At 36.8% G+C, this 19,600-nt stretch overlaps 1 protein-coding gene across 2 annotated transcripts in view; it reads left to right on the top strand.

Annotated features, from left to right (window-relative positions):
• Positions 1–19,600, top strand: part of CDH18 (cadherin 18) — a 343,866-nt gene that overhangs the window by 113,516 nt on the left and 210,750 nt on the right. For both annotated transcript variants that reach the window (XM_040587697.1, XM_040587698.1), the window contains exons 3-4: positions 9,841–9,931; positions 12,244–12,317. The gene's annotated coding sequence lies outside the window, so the exon portion shown is untranslated. The remainder of the gene's footprint in view (positions 1–9,840; positions 9,932–12,243; positions 12,318–19,600) is intronic.

Below are 19,600 nucleotides of genomic sequence, written 5' to 3'. Positions count from 1 at the left end.
TCCCAGCACATCTCGTTACTGGCTTTTCAGGTCTTTGGTCAACATTTTGTCCCTTCTTCTTGGTCATAAAATACCTGTGTCATCACTTAAGACCATTATTCAAGAAACATCTTAACAAAAGCAGTATGCTCATGTGCTCTTTCTGCTTTAGAACATAGACTGGGAGGGAGGATAGGTTGATTTCCAAGGGTGCAGATTCAAACTGAAGTCCCATCTGCATCCCAGTTGCAACTCCACGTTCAGCTAAAAAGAAAACACATTGTCACATTTCCTCCTTCCAACTTGCATCTGTTTAAATATGAACAGGATGTCCCACAAAGAAAAGGGAAGTGATACAGTGAATATCTGAGGATTCTCTTCTGTTCTTTGAAATAGCGGTTCCCTAATACTTAAATGAGAGCTTCTACATTTTCATGTCAGCAGGGTTAGAATACTAGCAGTCATTGAAGAACACCATGTCAAGTCACTAAACCATCTTGCCTTTGCTGATCCTTACTTTTTGTGATTTTAGGACCACATGGAAAACACTGAACAGTGAATGGAAATTACAGTTTGATGGAAAAATGGCCAACAGTATAAAACCCCAAGAAACTAAAAATGAAAGTAGCACTCAGAGAACTTGACCTCTTTAATGAATAACTATGTTTAGTTAACTATCCCAGTTAACTACCTTTGCCAGGTAACTATCCTTGCAGATCTTCTTTTCTAGTAAACAGGCTAACACTTTTTTAGCTTTTGCTTACGAAATGTTATTCAGTGATTATCTAGAGTAATCTTTAGTAATATAATCTTTAAGTTTTTCAGAGCTTGTCCCCTAATTTTTCAAGCCTAAATTGGTATGAATAGTTCTTCCTTTCTGCATTGCAGTCTTTGTGTATGGCATTTGAATATAAGACTTTCAAGATTTTAGGTATACAATTTGTGGATTTACACAAAGCAGTTCTTTGAGGACTTCAGACAGTTGAAGAATCATTTTTGAAAAAGATTTTTTTCCTGCTATATAGACAAAAGTGATCATATTTCATTTCTGGGTTTCAGATCAACACTTCCATAGAAAATATTTCTCTCAAAAAAACAACTGTGCCTTTAGAATTGGAAGAAGTTTAGAAAGCCACCTTTGACTGTGTGTATTAGTAAGTCTTTGCTCACCTTTTTCTGAATCCTTTGAAATAAATAAGATCTTGTTTTAAGGAAAGTAGAGATTAAGGTAAAAACATAATCTATATGGTTTTGTCAAGTCTCTGGTGCCATTTAAACAAGTCATCTTATGAATACCTTATTCAGGCTATGTTTTTTCATTATTTGCAAATTGTTTTTAAATTACTCTTAGATTAGTGTTGGATACGAGGAACTCTAAGCATATTTTGGTGTGAATCCTTAATTTTTTATAACTTTTACCTGAAAATGGTATGTGTTATTCTGTTGGTAATAATTTGCTTATTTATATAGATTGTATCCCTTTAGTACCAACTTACGTCTCAGTCTTTTATGGATATCATGTTCGTAGCTCTTTGAAGTGGGAGGGGGCTATTATAGGTGGAAAACAACCCAAAGTTGGAAAAAAAACCCCCAAAGGTCAGGGAAAAAAAACCCACAAAAGTTGCTGAGGTGGGAAGGAAACAGAAATTTTCCAGAGTTGAGGATAGTATCTCTAATTTGAGACACCCATTTTATTTATTTATCTACCCCTATTCAAATTTTACTCAAAATTATGGGAGGAAGAAGGAAGCAGAAAGACTTTCTAGTTTGTCATGAGAAGCGAAGTTCTCTTAAGAGAAGCGCAGGAGTGTTTATGGCTAAATCCTTACGCATTTTTTGAGTGTCTCCTGATACTTCTCTGGCAACTGCTGTGTGTGTAACACCTACAAGTCAAACCAGGGGTTTAGTTTTTGAAATACAGACTTGAGAAGATATAGTTTGACATAAAATCTTGGCAAAATGTTTCCAGGGTGTTAAGGTTCCTCCAATAAGTGGCCTCGGCATCTTTGAACACGCCAGTTTAAACACTGTCTACCTACATCTATTGACCTTTTCTTAGTCTAATGAAAAAATGAGTAATCACTGCATCAATGAACATGATGTACACAGGAGAGAAAAAAAAGAAAAAAACCGCAAGTTTTTCTAGTAATTAAAATTCAGGGAATGTCTTGCCACCTTCCACTAGTCCAAAGGCAAAACACACTTGCCAGACTTTGCCCTTACACTTAGAAGGCCATAGAATATAATTCTTCCAACTCAATTTCCCTCTCTAACAAAACCAAAATACTTTACTGGAGATAGTTTTCCAGTTGAGGATTTATTAGTAAAAAAAAAAAAAAAAAAAAAAAAAAAAAAAGTGACTGATAATTAGATGGGGTTTTGAAAGAAGCTTCATTTATGAATAGATGTTTTCTTGCATCTAAATTGTCTTCATCTCTAGCATTCAAAGCTTTTGTTGTATCTTTCTTTATTATTATTTTTTCTCCTACATTTTTTCCGATTTAATTGTCTTGGATATTTCTTGGTATGCAGGAGAATCTCAGATTTTTCAGAAGAATTGTAAAGTTCAAACTGCTTGTTTGTGCTGAACATTCCATCAAAGGAAGAGTATCTTTCCTGGCTCAGCAAATATCCCCATGAAGTGACTAGATTGACTTCAAAATAGGAGACCTTTTTAAAGCCATTATGCTTAACTGTGTTCACTGATAATTTTGTCTGCAGTAGAGACTTGCACCTTTATAAAGATTATTTTTGGAAAGGTAGCATTTGGCACCTCAGGTGTATTTGTCAACACAAAATATTTTGGCAAGTGATTCCATAATGGCACAGAGTTAGCACATCCTTGTCAATATAAGAGGAAAAAGTAGAATGGAACAACAAAATATTTCTGTAAAAATTGATTCACCTGCTGTTTTTTAAATCTTCAGAAGTTTTTGCAGAGAGGAATTTTAATTTGCATCTTAACATTTTAAAACATGGCCTTCTTTTCATGGTGTTGATTACCCATCACTTCTGGATGTTTTATTAAAACTTTGTTCAGAACAACAGTGTTAAGGTCAAGCTCCTGGGTTACGTGCATTTGCAAGTCCCTCATAACCTTACATGATAGCTAGGTGTCACTTTGTTTTTAGATCTGCCCCACTTGTGCCATTCTTTGGGGTTATTCAGCTCTTACATTTGGGCTTATGTACACCCAGGAAGCTGAGAGAAGGGGAGGAATGAAAAGGATTTAGCTATATTTTCCATATACATGGTGACCCTGGAGCAAGAGGAAAATAGGTTCTGGGTGGTGGTTTTGAGTTAACATGTCTCAGTGACACTGTAAGCAGAGTCATTCCTTGCTCAGAATAGTGATAGAAGGCACAGTACATCCCTAAACCTTGTTGGCAGCAGACCTTTTTAGAGTATATATTGAAGTCTTTCTGACATGGTGATTCTCTTTTTTTCCCCCTCTAGGATTTCAAAATTATTGATGAAAGATGCTTTCTGAGGAATATAAATGGGAAAATGCTTTTATCCACTTATTAATCTGCAGCACTAGCTTCTACCCCAAATTAAATACAGGAATAAATTGGTTTTATTTGGAAAAAATAAGTAGGAATCAGTATCAGAAAAATCCTTTTCCCATGCAAATAGAAGATTAGCAAAGATACTTAAATATGGATTTTCTGAAATAGTATAATGTGCTATAAAACACATTACTGAAATACAGTTATAGGCAAGACAAAAATACAGAAAAAAATCCCGTATTGTTAATTATAGTTATTTGTAAATTATATTAGTTATTTTCTTACATTATTGTATGATAGACATTCATATTGCAAGAAAATAAATAATTTTTTGAAAAGTTTTAATGCTTTTTGTGCTTTCACCACTTGCAAAAGCAGGGCGGGTCAGACAAGCATAAACTTACCTGTTGGGATTGCTTCAGGATGTAACCTTGTTCAGTTATCTTTGTGCAACATTGAAGTTAATGGGTTCCATTTCAAGTGAAGATCTATGTCTTCCCTTTGAGTCTTCAATTTAGATGTGTTCAGAACCAAACAAAATATTTATATATATATATAGGAAACAAAACTTCAAATTTATAAAGGCTGCAACAATCATTTGTGTTTAGTGTGTGGATCTAATGATAGTAAATCTTGCTGTGAAAACACACTGAATAATTCCTAGGGAAGCACATTACAGCTTTGAAAAAATCTTTACATCCTGAAAGGAACAGGCCAATATCCTTGAATCACATAACAGTAGATATCCCAACAAACAGTAGTTTGTGCTTGGTCCAATTACTGTAAAGTTGTATACTTGCATTCTATTATATACTATAAAACATTCAAACTTCAAACCTTAATGCAAAATCTGTCACAGTTATACTCCTACAAAGCTAGAGACTTAAGTGTGTACTTGAAAATCTTACTGTATCCCAGACATCCCTCAAGGACACCGGGAGTCACCAGGAGATGGTCCTGCTTCCATGGGCCTTGCAGTAGCATCTTGCCATGTCAGTCCTCCACTGCAGCCCCAGAGAGGCTGGGGCAGGTTTGGGTCTGGCATTCTTGTTAGGCTGTTCCAGGATCCGGTTTATAGATTTTAGTCATGCTTAGGTAAGGAATACTTTATTATCCTGTTATCACCAACCAAACCCAATGAAAGCAAAGTAAAGATAAAATTAAAGTATGAGCATTTGTCTATAGCATTCAAAATAGACCACACAGTTTAAAATACTTTTAGGCTAAATAGATGAAGTGAAAGACATTGCAGTTAACCTTGCTGCAACATGCCTTATGTCAAATTATCTGTTCTTTCCTCATCGAGTTGACTTATATCCATGTTGTCAAGATGGCAGTCAGGGCTGTACTCTTTCTGCTTGCCTTAAACCTCAAATTACACTTGCTCAGAAGCTTTTGTAAGATAATTGACAAAGCACTCTTGGTGGTCTCTTACATTTCATCATATAGGGTCTTTCATTAGATGTTAACATTCTGTAGCAACCTGTACTTTACTATTGTATGTGACAAAAAGATCTCTGCAGGGTAACTGAATGATAACTGCTAACATTTGACTGAGATGTATAGCATGCTGAGATCACCCATTTATATTTTTTCCCCCTACCTAGACATAATGTGGAAGTATACTAAAAAGAACACAGGAAACAGCAAGCAAGTGTTCATGATACATGAAAATTTGTAAAAAAGTTGTTAAAGAAATTACCGGTTTCTTGTCTTTATTGCTTAAGACAACTTATGCCCAAACAGTATTAGGATGTTTAATTCTGAAGAATTTGTTTAGAATTGTTTAGAAGTTCCCTAACATGATTCTCCTTCACCAAGGGTGTCTTCCTTACTCCAGACTTTGCCATTGTCCTAAGGGGCCTGTGATTCCTGAAGGCTTTTTTTTTTTTTTTCCAATAACTGTTGAGGTGAAAAAGGCATTGAGTACCTCAAGTCATAGCACCTAATCAGAAACATGTTTGGCTTAATCCATTTGGTAGACAGTTTTCATAGACCTTTACCTGAATTCATGTCAGGGTGTTATAGATCAGAGTTTTTCTAGGTCCTCTGGATTTTATATCCATGGAGCTGGGAGTCTGCCTATACCAGGTGTTTATGCCTCAGTGTCACAGCAGGAGGCACCAAGGTACCAGTGAGTTTTAGGATTCCTGAGCTTTTTTATGTGGAATGCAAACACAGCCTGGAGGTTGTAGGGCACTTTCCCTGGATCCACTGTTTTTTTCCTGGATCCAACAGTTTAGAAATACTGATGTCCTACGGGAGCTAGTTCATATTACTGAGCTAATTTTGTTTGCTCTGTTTTTGTGGTGACTAAACACTGCTGAACAGAGTTAAGTAGCTAAGTGGCTTATCAGCTAATTTATTTTCCCTACTTCTTGAACTTTACTGATTATATGTTGTGGCATAAGTAGTTAATGTTGACTACATGTAAACCTCAGTTATGAGTTTCTAAAACCTGTTACATATTTGTTCAGTAAAAAGATTCCCTGAAATTATATATATTTATCTTTTTATACTTCAAATGTGTGTTATTTCTCCCTAGCCAGTGTAAGGAGAAAAGCTGTCGCACTAAAAGCTTGATTTCGTTCTGCTCCTGCACATGGAATCCATTTGCTCAGTGGGATTCTAGCTAAGTATAGAAACAAGAACAGTACACTGAGGAATGCATGCACCTAACAGAGACCAGAAAGCCTCCAACCTTAAGCTTTGCTAATGGCAAATGATCTTGGTGATCTTACTTTGCTGCATCTCAGGCAAGAATTAGAGAAAAGGGGAAAACCTGCCTTGTTCACTTCAAACTTATTTGATAATAGCTGTCCTATTATTTTAAATTGCTATCTGTGTGTTCTATTTGCTTGAAGACATAGAAGGCAGTGCTGAACTTCTTGTCTTAATCTGCCAGGAGCTTTTCTGTTGACACAGCTGGGATGTAAGTTAAAACATAACTGGTTGCTCTGATCAGTAATGTGTAGCAGTTTACAAATAGTAGCACTGTTTGTGCAATGAGCTTTAGTCTCTTTTTGCTGTAAGCCAGCTGCAATTACTGGAGCCACACAAGGGATGAATCCTCACACAGTTAAAGTAAAGGCTTTGAATACACACTCTCCGTTTTGTCTAATGCTTGGTCAAAAGATGTACCAAATTGTTTAGGATACTTTTTTTTTTAAAAAAAAAAAATTTTTTCCTTTAGTCACAAGTGAAAAGAATAACTACATACAGTGTTTGTTCCTCGTTGGTAATAATAACTACTGTACAGTGGCAGAGGCGACTTTAGAAATTTTTAAAATAATCATTTCAGAACCAGCATTTCCACACTTTAAATTGATTCCCAGAAGTTGTTTCCTAAAGGTTTTCTCTGTCAGTCACTGTCAGGACTGATGAATATATAAGTAGCCGTTCTTTAGCAAGTACACAAAACACTTCTGTTAATTGAAATGTATTCTTTTTCACTCTGCCCATGTTTTATAAGTTTACTCTGCCCATGTTTTATAAGTATTTTAGATTTCCAGAGGATCATCTAGGGTCATTCTGTTGGCAGAAGTTATCATTATGTGTGTTGTTATTGGATTTGTGATGCTATGCTGTAGTTTTCTACAGAGCAATTGGGAAAATATCAATAATGTTACAAAGCAGATGGTTAGTTCATACTACATATATTCTTCATTAAGAACTACCTGAATGGTAACATTATGAAAGACATCTATAGGAATCCAGAGCATTCAGCAGCTTCCAAGAGATACTATACATGGATAGTTTGAAATAAAGTAATTGGTTTCTGAAGTCATTTAACAGGCTTTTTATTTATGCCTGAGAATAAAATCAACACTGGTAAAGCAAGCCATATCTGGAGTCTAAATTCCTAGTCTTAATTATAACAATATCAATAAAACTTTTACACAATAAAGAAAGGATGTAGGATGAGGAAGGCAATGTTGAGGACTGATAGGAATAAGCAAAGTTAATGGGTTGGTATGATAAATAGACACACTGTGTTTGGGCTTATAACAGTGTCTACTAGAAATTGTGAGAATTATTTTCTTCTTAGAAAGGACAGATAAATGCCAGACACCACCACCACCACCACCATCCCCCCAAAAAATACATGCAGGAATTACCCTAATATTTATAAACAGAGTTACAAACTCATATCTCTTGCTGACTCTGTGAGTAGCTGCATTTTCCTGCATTTGATTTAAATGGCTGTAGTTGCAGTAAATGGTGAATGTGTCGTGCTTTATTTTGCTAGATCTCAAGAATGTAAATGAGTTCTTTATATATATTTTTTCCCAATTATTAGTCAGTTTTAAAGAAATAAATTTCCAAATGCACTTTATACTATATTGTAATGAGCTACTGAAGGAAGAGCAGGTTACGTAGTTTAAAAATGATTTAAAAATATTACTTCAGGCCCTTTTAATGCAAAAGATACATGAGACTGTTTGGAACATAGGAGGTAGCAGACATGTAGGGGGCTGAGGTCCGGCCATTACAGATTGAGTATTAAAATCCTGGTATTATCGGGTAGATTGTTCAGCCCACTCTTTTGGTCATTTAGTTCTAAAAAGCAAGCAGAGAATAACAAAATGCTGAGTAGGGCATTTTCAGATTGCGCTACTACAATTTAGTGTTCAGCCAGTTTGTCTTGTGCTCCTAACTCCGTTGAACTTACCTAACGTCTTACTGCTCCAGGTGCTACTGAGCTCCTTGGTAACTCTTTTTATTCATTTCCTGATCAGTTCCTCAGCTAACCGTTTCCTTACGCTAAGCAGTTGCTTCCACAACAATCACACTGAACAGCCAACAAGACTTCTTGAAGCCCGTCATTTTTCTGTAGAAAGTTTTATTCAGTAAGGTCAAAACTCAGTTTGTTAAATATGTAAGTATAAGCAAGTTCACTACTTCAGTTGCTGTAACAGTATTGCCTCAAACTATAGGTTTTGGGAGGTTTAGAAACCTTTACTACAAAATTTGCATAGCAATACATCAGTTGTGTTCTGGTTCCTCTAGAACCTCATTGGGATATCAGCAATGAAACAAGTCTGTACAATATTGATCCCACCTATAATTTCAAGGAAAAATTACAGGACTAAAAATAAGAACAGCATTAGTAAACTGTTTTGTGCTGGTTTGAAAACAATGTCTTATTTCTGTGTATGCCTGTGGTTTTTGTCTTGTGATTATACTGCAATCCAGAAAGGAGAAAAACATTTTCTTACTTGTTAAGACCTATGAAAAAACTTTATTTTATTACAAATTGACAAATGTAATAATTTTCCTTTTCTATTCATCATTAGATAAATGTTCACTGGTGCTGTTGGTTTTGTGGGATGCCATGAAGAGCTAATAAGAAGCAACAACTTTTTCCTTTCTACAAGATACTCCGTTGTAACCCTTTGAAAAGGGATAGAGGAAATAAAAAGCTGTAGGAGAAATTTATGGTTGATTTTTTTTAATAGAAAATAAAATCTGGTTAGCTTTGAATTCTTTAGTAAATAATTATGGAGTTTTGACATTCTTTATGTCTAGAAAAAGGAGTTTGGAATTACTCTTTCCTAATTAATGCATATGTTGGAATGCTGCAAAAGCACTGGGACTGTAGGGCTTGGGATGCTGACAGCATGGTACTTCAGACTATAAATTTCTAATTTTATTGTTGAGATTTTTTTCTCTTTATTGTCCTGTTTTGCAGAGTAATCAGTTCTGAGTATTGTCTCCAGCTTTGTATGTAATCATTCCAATATTCTTAAAAATGCATTATTAACATATTTTAAAAATATTTTTCAATGAATAGCATTTAATATACAAGTTTAACTTATGCAACCTTTTAACCTCACCTTGCATATTTCCATACTGTACTTTTTCCCATTAAAAAAATGTAAATGCATCCTGTATTTAAGAGTTGACATGAAATCATTTGGATTGAACCAGCACAAGAAAGTAAGGGAAGAATCTGAGATAGGGAACTGTTCAGGCAGGTATTGCTTGTTGTTTCTGTGGAAGAAAGGGGTCTCATAGCAGCTCTCACTTGTGCTTTCCCTGTGTTCTAATGGCAAACCAGTTGGTAGCACCACGGCCTTGCTTTGCCTCTTCTGCTTTTCTGTTGGTGGTTTGCAGTCACCTTCCCCTTTAGAGCTCTCCAGGAGTTCTGAAAAAGAGGACTGAAAAGTGGTTTGCCCTTTCTATTCCTTGATCTTTCTTCCCAGATCTCTTCTGCAAAGTTTGCAGTGGTAATATTTTATTTTTTATGGATTAGCCTTTGGACCCGGTGCAGTGGAACCACCACACCATTGTCCTGGTTTGTGCCCTCCCAACACTGTGTTCTGACTCCGACTCTGTTTTCATTCTGCAGGACTTGAGCATCCAGAGAAACCCCTAGCAAGAGCAGCTGTCCTGGCAGGTGTCGTTCTGGAGATGATAAAGATGAAATTAATTTGAAAGAGGTGAGGAAGGGAGATTAATTAAGCACTTGATAAAGTACTCTGTCTATAGAAAAGAAACATTATTTTTTGTTACAGGAGCTCTTACCTCTAACCAGAGGTTTCCTGTGGTGCAAGAGTAGAAATAACACAATTTTTTGAAAATATTGCTCCCCAAGAAAAACAAAAAGGTATTTTCTTGATAAAATTTTCATTGTAGCGTTGGTAAATTTTCTTTTTTTTTCTGTGAAAATAAAGAAAAATCTTTGGAAAGCAGGTTGGTGGCTAAGGTACTTGGAATGCACGGGATATTAGAAAAACCTGTCTCACGGTCTGCTACAGCTGCCTTGCAGTACTTCTGCGGGTTGGTTGCCGTCATGGGAAGTCTGGGGGTGAGGCGGCTGCAAGAAGGGAACAGCTCAGCTCACGGACACAGGTTTCCATTTCTGCGCTGGCTGGGCATTGCCACAGGACAGCTGGGGCAGGGTGTACGCGCAGGGGTGTATGACACACTTACCGTTTTGGCACAGCGTGCGTGCTCACACCTGACAACGCCGCGGCGCCCCTGCTCATGGCCATGGCCAGCACCGCCGGCTGGGGGGAGAGGCCATTCCGTGCGGCGGTGGCCGTGCCCCAGGACGCTGGGGCAGCCCTGCTCCCCTGCAGGCCTCACCCCGGGCTCTCAGTGCTGAGAGTCAGCGGCCCCCTCCTTCGTGGGGGTTAGCAGGGGCCTTGCTGATCCCGTCACATCCAGCCAGTCACTTTGGCTTTTTCCACAGCTAAACCCACGGCGCCGTTACCAGCTGGCTTGCCACTACCTTTTAGTCTCCTGCCCCGAAGGTTGTGAAGTTGGTGGCAGGTCATCTGTGCTCCTCTCCTGCACGCACCCACACTAGTACACCGGGCAATGTTGTTCAGACCTCATTTTATCGAAATGCTGCTTTCAAGTTTGTTTTACCCCATGACATTCAGCATGCCTTGTTTTTCCGTTTGTAAGATGGAGATAATGGCTTCTTTCATTCAAAGAATGTTTCTCTTCAAAAATACATTTTTTAATGCATTTTCACCTGTGCAGTACAGGGGCTGTCTCCTGGTGGTGTGTGAAGAGTGGCTGTGCGTAGCACAACAGGGCTCTTGGGGTAGTCTTTCAGCATCACCACCCACTGCTGTGAACAGACAGAAATTTTGTAACTGGTGGTGGGCATTTAAAAGCTGTGTCTGGTGTTGACAAGAGGTATGAAAATGCTGCTGACTTTCCTTTTAGAAATCATACTGTTCCTATTTCATGCTTTAGTCATGATGAGCTTTTACATGCTTTGTGAAACATGTCTGTGTTTAAGATGGTGACATCTCTAACATACGTTTCGTCTGAAATGACTGTTTAAAGTTTAATTTTCTTAGATGCTATCTGTTGTCCTGTAAGTGAGGCTTACTTTAAATTGTAGATGTTTCACCACGCTAATTTTATGGGAATAATTCCAGCATATTTGATTTCTGCCAGAATCGCAGTTATTAATAACTCTGTTGAATGGCCAGTGTTAGCACAGCATTGCTTGCTGATACCGATACCTTTGGGGAATGTGAAGTAATCAACAGCTATCACGTAATTCAGAGAATGTAAGCTTCTCACAGCTGCCTTTTATTCAATTGCATTTTCTCCCATGGAAATTTGTAGCTTTTGTATTTAAAAAAAAATCAAAAATCAAAAGCTTCTTCAGAGAAGTTTAATTCAGTATTGAGGGGCAACATATTTTGACTTGCAAATTATAATAAATAAATAAATAAATAAATGTGATATAAATGCGGTGGTAGGCACAAACCCTGGCCATTCCTTTGATACACTAGACTGCTGGAGAAGGCATTAGAAAAAATTCTTTTGAAATATTCATGGTTCACAGTATTGTAAAAAAATAGAAAATTGAGATAAGTGAGGGTGCTGGATTTGCTCTTTTTACATTTAGTAGTATATTTTTAATATCATTGCTTCTCTTTTTTGGTGTTTTTTTCCTCTTTCTTTCTTTCTTTCTCTCTTTTTCTTTCTCTCTCTTTTTCTGTCTTTCATTCTCTTTTTCTGTCTTTCTTTCTCTCTCTTTTTCTGTCTTTCTCTCTCTCTCTCTCTCTCTCTCTCGGTGTTACCTTTATGCCCCACCATAGTGTTCTTCTGAAGGGTTTTTAATTTCAGAGATTCTTATTACCTGTTACGAGGAAAAGTTCAATGCCAACGTTACACTGCTTTTGACTTCCTCTGGAAGAGATTTTTATAGTGAAATAACCTCTCCCTCAGTTCCTTGAATTCTGACATGTGTGGGGTTTTTTTGTTTTTTGTTTCCCTGCAGCTAAAGAGGCAGTAGGTTCGATTTGGCAAGTCATTTGGAAAAGGAGTGGAGAAGTGCCCTGTAACCGCTGAACAGTAAGTGCCTGTTTTACCTGCTATTTTAGCCACAGAAGTAAGTAGGATATACAGATGGATTGGTATGAAACTTTTATAGTCCTGAGAAGCATATAAAAATGTGCACACGTGGAAGTCTAAGTATTCTGAAACTGAAATACTTTTTTTAAAAAAAAACAAAAGGCCAAGAGATTTGCTTGGATGTAATTATGGATGAGGTCGTGAGCAGTGTTGAGGTATACAGAGTAAATTACTGAAAGCCAAAACTGAGAAGTACATTAAGTGACATTCTGTTAAATTGATTTGGATACTAAGTAGTTTTAAATATTCAGTATAGAAAGTCTCTAAAATTAGAGGGCGCAGTGTGGATGTGTGCAAACAACTCTGCCCTTGGAAACTGGGAACTAATTGAATAAAGACATGCCTGTCGGCTTTATTTGCATGCTACTAAAAATGTCACTCTGTTTTATACTGTATATGACTGTCAGCTCTGTTTGCACCGTGCTTGTCTGTTAATTCAAATGCTTTTTTAAATCATGTCAGATTAAAATTTCTTTTTCAAAATCCAGGTGTTAACTGCTTTGTATTTCACCCCAGGAGAAAATATTCCTGCAGCAGAAAGCAATATATAATAATGAATCTTACAGGGTAGATTTGGATGTGAGAACATAAACTAGAACTGTAATGTTTGACGCTTGGACTTAGAAATTTTAGACATATTTGCAAGTGTATTAAACACTTAAGCTGTTATTTGAGGACAGTCATGCAAGAAAAAATATTTCAACTCTGCACCTAATATACAATATATTTAAAACCTTCACCACATCAACAAATTGTTTTAAAAATTAAATTTCTGCTTTCCTTAGGACTGAAAATATGAAAGCAACTGAGACAGAAGTTCGTAATATTGATGTAGTTTTATTAGCTTAGGAATTATGAACATAGCTTTAATATATTGTAGTGCCTTTTGTTTATACACAAGTGCAGGGAAGTAGAATGCCGTAAGATTTCCCGACTCTCGGACAAACTGCTTTCTGCAGCTTTTTGAATACAGAGAATCTTGATCCTTTTACAGCAATAAACAGCAGGCTTGAGAAGCAAAGGAACAGTGTCATGTTTTAGTTAAGTAGGACTAGCTGGAAGAAGTGTGGGGTATGCTTTTTTGTGTGGATGTAACTGAGATGCAGATTTGACCCAGGCAAACCAATCTGCTTGCTCATTGCTACCAGATGGACTGCTCCCAGCTGTGTTCCTCTCTCCTTTGTAATAACATGGCTGATGCTTATTCATTCCCCTGGGAAGCCAGCTGCAGCACAACCACAGAAAGACTGACTCAGCAAAATAAGCTGAAGGGTTTTCTGTCCATTAAGTGGGCTAGACTGAAGTGAGAAGGCAGGAAATTAGAAGAAAACTGGAGGAAGTGGACTGCATATTTTGGTAGCTCTAGAATGTTGGAGGAAACCATGTGTTGCCTAGTGACAACATTCCTCTATCCATGAAATTTAGATGCACTACCTCTGTCTCACCTCCTCCTACAGTCTCCTTGGGCTTTGGGTGGAAGCTAACTTCAACTGCTGAATAATGAATACAGGATTGTTAGAAAGGAAGGAAGGAAGGAACTAAGCAAGTGAGGGAATTGATAAAATTACACAAACTACAAGGATTGTAGGCTGATAATGGAAGATTAGGGTGTTTTTAAATAAATATAACATATTTTTAGGAATGACTGTAAGAATATAGGCCATCTCCTGTGGGTTGGTAGATGCATGGCTTGAGAAGTTATCTGAAAACAAGTTGCCATGGGGATATAGTTGCATTACTATACTGGAAATCAATGCCAAGGCTGTGTGGTAGATAGCAGTCATTGAATTGTAAGAATGATAAAAATAAAAATAAAAGTTTTCAATAAAATATTGGAGAGCATGATAAATGCCTGAATTTTGGGGGCAATAAGATAGCTGATGACCTTATTGTTAGAAATACAGATTCTGACCTTAGGTTACTGGTATAAATCTTGTATAGTCCAGCAGGATCACAAGGGTTATTACCTAATGATTTTCCTACACATTTGGCATTAACTATTCTCTTGTTAAAGATTTTCATGGAAGAGATGGGAGAAAGTACCTGTGTTATGGGTCTGTAGATTGTTTCCTCATGTATTTCCAGAAAGATACTTCTTTTAAGCACAGAACTACAACACGTTTTAGTGAGCTTGTGTCAGGGATAAGGAAAGATTACTTTGGCATTAGCTATCTGGGGCCTTGCACATGCATATGAGAAGGTTCATGGTTTTTGAAAGTGTTAAATCAGTGATGAACACTTGTTCTGATGGTTGGTAACTGTGCAGAGTGGGAGTATATTGATACCACTAGTATGTAACTGTCAGTGTTTATTTAAGAAATATTGGTAAATTAATATGAGCTGTTGTTATTGTGTGTTGATGTTATTCTGGTGCTTGATGTTATTCTGGCATGTACGTTTCCGACGTGCTGGATTTTATGATTGAGTGTCAAAATAAAGCACAACTGTCTCATAAATTTTTGGCCTTCAGTCATTTATTTTGGTACATATCAAAGGATTGAGGCCTTGTGGGCTGTGTCTTACTACTAGTGTGTGTAGTCAGCTCCCCTGGAGTCCCATTTCCTTGCTCTCTGGTGAAAATGCAGTAAAAAATGAGTAAGAAAAAAAAGTAGTCTCTGCTGCATTAGTTCCACAATGCTATTACCAAGCAGCTGTAGTAGGTGAGATGGAGCTCCATCTGTCTGTGACTTCCTCATTCTAAATTATTGGATCTGACCTTGGTTATGAAGAAGTGATTTTAGTTTTTCCTATCAACAGAAATAGATATCCTTTAGAAAGTGGACTTTAGAAATGCAGAAATAGATTTCCCTGTATTTAGAATACTTGTGTTTAGAATAAGACAGTGTATGTATATAACCTAATTACATAAAAACAATGATTTTGATCAGTTACAGCCCACATAATAAAAATAGCGAAGGGTAAAAGATGGGGGGGGGGGGGGCACAGACCCCCAAAAAAACAACACAAGACTTTTCTATTTAGCTGTATAATTGGTTTTACAAAATCTACTTATTGCAGATTACTTTTCTTTCATGTGTGTAAGGCAAAAGAACTAAAGGTCATGGCAAAAAACAATAGGATGTATGGTAGAAGAAGTACAGCTAGATAATGCTATGAACCTACTATTATTGAGATGGATCAGTTCTTTGCAACTGTTTTTATCGTTTAGATAAAGTAAATTAATTGCTGCTTTTGGTAGGATATGGAGATTGCATATATGAATGATTTGCTATCTAAGGTATATTGTTTATCTTACAGTGTATATATCATGAGTATATTTTATATATATATATATATATAGTATATTATTGTATATATACAATATATATAGCTGAGCCCTTTGCTGTCAGAGCTGGCAAGCTGCTGTTTACAGAAAGTAGTTGTTCTTGTATGTATTCCCCATGTACAGACCAAAGAACTGGAGATGTTAAGTGTCAATGAAGCAGCTATGTTAGAGGCTTTTTGGGTTGTTTACTGTTTTCCTGTCTCTCTTTCTCTCTCTCTTTAAATTATACACACCTTATTCATATCAACTGTTTCTTGCATGTTTTCAAAGTAAACGAAAATTCAGAATTCGAATGATAAGATCTAAAAAATAACCGTGGCATACTTTTTATTAGTTTAAAGCTTGAATTTGAAACTGACCAATACAATTCATTACGAAAACACTTGTAAAATGTAACACTGCGGTTTAATTAATAATTCCCCTTTAAATCTTTTCCCCAGTGTTTTCAAGAGTAATGTCAGTATAGCATACTATAATATTGAACTCCTTTTTATTATTTCTTCTCTATTGACTTAATTAACTGAGGTGAGTAATACCTGTTTTCATGAAATGTTGTAGAAAGTGTTAGGGAAATTGTTACAAAAACTATGTACTGCTATCAAACTTAGAACTTACTATTTTCTAAACCTCATGCCTTATACTAGAAGGATCTCTAGAGAGGGGAATAAAGAGTATTTAACTCTTTGGAAAAGTAGAACAGATTACTGATTTTTTTTTACTCTTTTTTATTTAGAGAAAATACTGTAAAATATTATTACTCTATTAAGTCGTCAGTGTTGATTCAGACCTATGTTGATTCTACAAGAATCTAATTTATTTTCATTACCTTTGGATAAGCACTGAATGGGATGGGTTTTGCTGTACAGTTACATCTCTGTGTATATGTATCTTTTTATGTGTCTGTTTACCTTTTCATGCGTAAGAAATCTGCATTGTTACAATAATCACATAAGAGCCCTTCATCATGCAAGGGGCATGCACAAGCACTAAACACGCGTCAGTGTTGCTTAAATCTGACATAAGTATCTTTCACAGATTCTGTTCAGTCCTGAGACGTATAATTCCAGCAATGTCAGCACCTCACCAATTCAGCATTTTAGAAAGTCTTAAAATTACAGCAAGCTGCATGATGATGTGTAGCAGGTGACTTCATAATAGTGAAAAAAATCCAGCTTTGTTCTTCTCTGTTGTTTAACCCTGGCCAGCAACCCAGCCCCAGGCAGCTGCTCGCTCACTGCCCTCCCCCAGAAGGATGAGGAGGAGAATCAGAAAGGAATGTAAACCTCAAGGGTTGAGATAAGAACAATTTAATACTTTAAACAGAATTAGAATGAAATAATAATAATAAAAATGGTTATTATAATAATAGTAACAGTTATAATGGAAAGGTGGGGGAAAGGATAACATCCAGAGGAAAAGGGAGACAGGAAAACAAGCGATGCACAGTACAACTGTTCACCACCCGCTGGCCGATGCCCAGCCAGTCCCCCAGCAATGAACCCCAGGCCCCAGCTAACTCCCCCCTCCCCCAGCTTATATACCAAGCATGAAGTCCCATGATATGGAACATCCCTTTACCTAGCTTGGGTCACCTGTCCTGGCTGTGTCCCCTCCCAGTTTCCCGTGCCCCTCCAGCCCTCTGGCTGGCAGGGCCCAAGGAACTGAGAAGTCCTTGACTGAGTATAAACATCACCCAGCAACAACTGAAACCATCAGTGTGTTATCAATGTTGTTCTCACACCAAATCCAAACCACAGCCCTGCACCAGCTACTAAGAAGAAAGTTAATTCCATCCCCAGCTGAAACCAGGACATGCTCCTTTAAGAGAGAGGTCCCATCAGAAAACAAACAAACAAATAAACTATTTCACTGCTGTTTCTTCAGTCCAGGGTGGGGGTTGGGATGGAGCATCATTGCTGTACTAGCTTTTGTTCTATCAGCCATTACTTGGAGATTAAAGATGCTCCTGACAGACCTCTAGGAGTAGCCCCTTAGTCTCGTATTTGCTAAGTTGCTTTAGCCTCCTGTGAAAACATTTTCTCTACCAAGAAGGAATAGGCCTGAAGCTTCATTAATGCTATTATATTTGCATCAGATCAGGATCATGAACTTTTATTAGCTTTTTAAGCCTTTCTAATCACTGTAGGTAATTTATTTTCTTGATACTGCTGTTCTCTTGTGAAGCTCGTGGCAGTTCATTTTGATAACTGTGTACTTTTAATTCTCAAAGGTTGATGAGGGTTTGCTAGTAGCCTCATCAACAGCCCAATCCTTTTCATCAGTAGTAGGTCTGTGCTAGAATATGTGGAAATGTATGTATTCTTATTAATGAAATACCAATTTACTTTCATCAATAGTAGCAGATAGGCAGCGAGGAAACACGAAACACTGAAATGTGAGAGAACAACCACCAGTGAAATCTTCACTCTCACTTTGATTGGTTGGTTAGAGATTAAATTATAGGTCACAATTTTGAGGTATTATTTCTCTTGATTGTTTTCATAGCAGATATTCCAAACCTTATATAGAAAATCTGGAAGCTGTCACAATTTTAAATTTCATTCTCATTGTTCTATTACTAATCAAATTATGTTCTGTCTACTAACTCTGTCGAATGACTACCTTTGTAGTTGTAACTTACTAATTATAACTTGTCCCCAGATAGTTTACATGTTGCATTTACGTACCTCAGCCTAGCACTTTTCACAGCTGGCTTCAATAGAGTGCTCCGGGAACATTGTAGTTGTAAGCACTGTCAAATAAGGCTCAAAATGAGACCGAGATACCAGTGTTTGCTCGGAAACTTATCTTTCATGTGTAATGCTTTCCCTCTTAAAGTGAGACTGTAATTTTTCTGGCTGTTCAGTCCTGACTGTGGTACTCTCTTGATGATGCTAGACAAGTGAAAAACCTTCATCCAGCTCATTTACAGAAACAAAGCTAAGCTCCAGAAAACATGTAAGTTACAGTTTGAGCTGCCCTCTGGGTGCAAAGAATCCAGTTTTGGGTTTTTTTTTTCATTAGCATACTGTGACTGATTTCTTGAAGACCTTGAACCCACAGTAGAAAGCCTAGTATCACATACCAAGCCTCTTATTTATGAACAAGATAAAAACAGTCTTACAATGTTTCACTTGCCCTTAGACTATTATTAATGTGTTAATGGAAGACAAATGCATTTTGAAAGTGAATGCTGCATTCTTAAATTGTCTTGGAGTGTGTAAGTATATAATGTTAATTCTCTACAAAAGCTTTTCTTTCAGCTCTTGCATTAAAACACCAATGACCCAATCTTTAAAAAGTTCAGTTTTAAGCTTAGTTTTAATCAGACAATCCCATTAATGTGAATGAGCTTTTCATTAATAAGCTTAAAGTTAAGTAAGTCTTTTTTTGTTTTCACAATCAGAACCTAAGATGTGATCCCAATGATTAACCTTGATTCTCCTTCTCCTTCTGTTTCTGAGGATTTGCTGGTGTTATGGCTTGAACATTAAATCTCAATTTATCTACCTGCTTATCTGTTCCTGTGAAGTTGCTTGGACAAGAATAGAAGCTAAAATTTTCACAAGAGTGCAATAAAGTTGCATATACAAAGTCTATGGCAATTTGGCAGAATTATTGGATTTAACACTTTTCACTATTTAAATCTTCATACAAACTAGTACATGAAAATTGTCAGCTATATAAAACCTGAATTTATCTTAAGACCAATAGTAAGGTTTTCATTATGTGTTCAACTTCAGTTCAAATTAAAAATCATATACACTCACATTTCTAGAATAATGGAGCACTGTTCAAGGAAGAACATTGAAGTGATTTATGTCGAGACAAAAATGATGGAGGAGTAGCATAAAAGGTACAAAAGACTACCTTGGTTGAATTGAAGGACAGGATCTCTTCCTCAGAAAAGCAGCTTAGGAAAAACAATAAAGAACAA

The sequence above is a fragment of the Falco naumanni genome, chromosome 3 (genome assembly GCF_017639655.2).
Source record: "Falco naumanni isolate bFalNau1 chromosome 3, bFalNau1.pat, whole genome shotgun sequence".
Classification (NCBI taxonomy): domain Eukaryota; kingdom Metazoa; phylum Chordata; class Aves; order Falconiformes; family Falconidae; genus Falco; species Falco naumanni.
The sequence above is the reverse complement of the archived record's forward strand: the minus strand, read 5'-3'. Positions and strand labels throughout refer to the sequence as shown.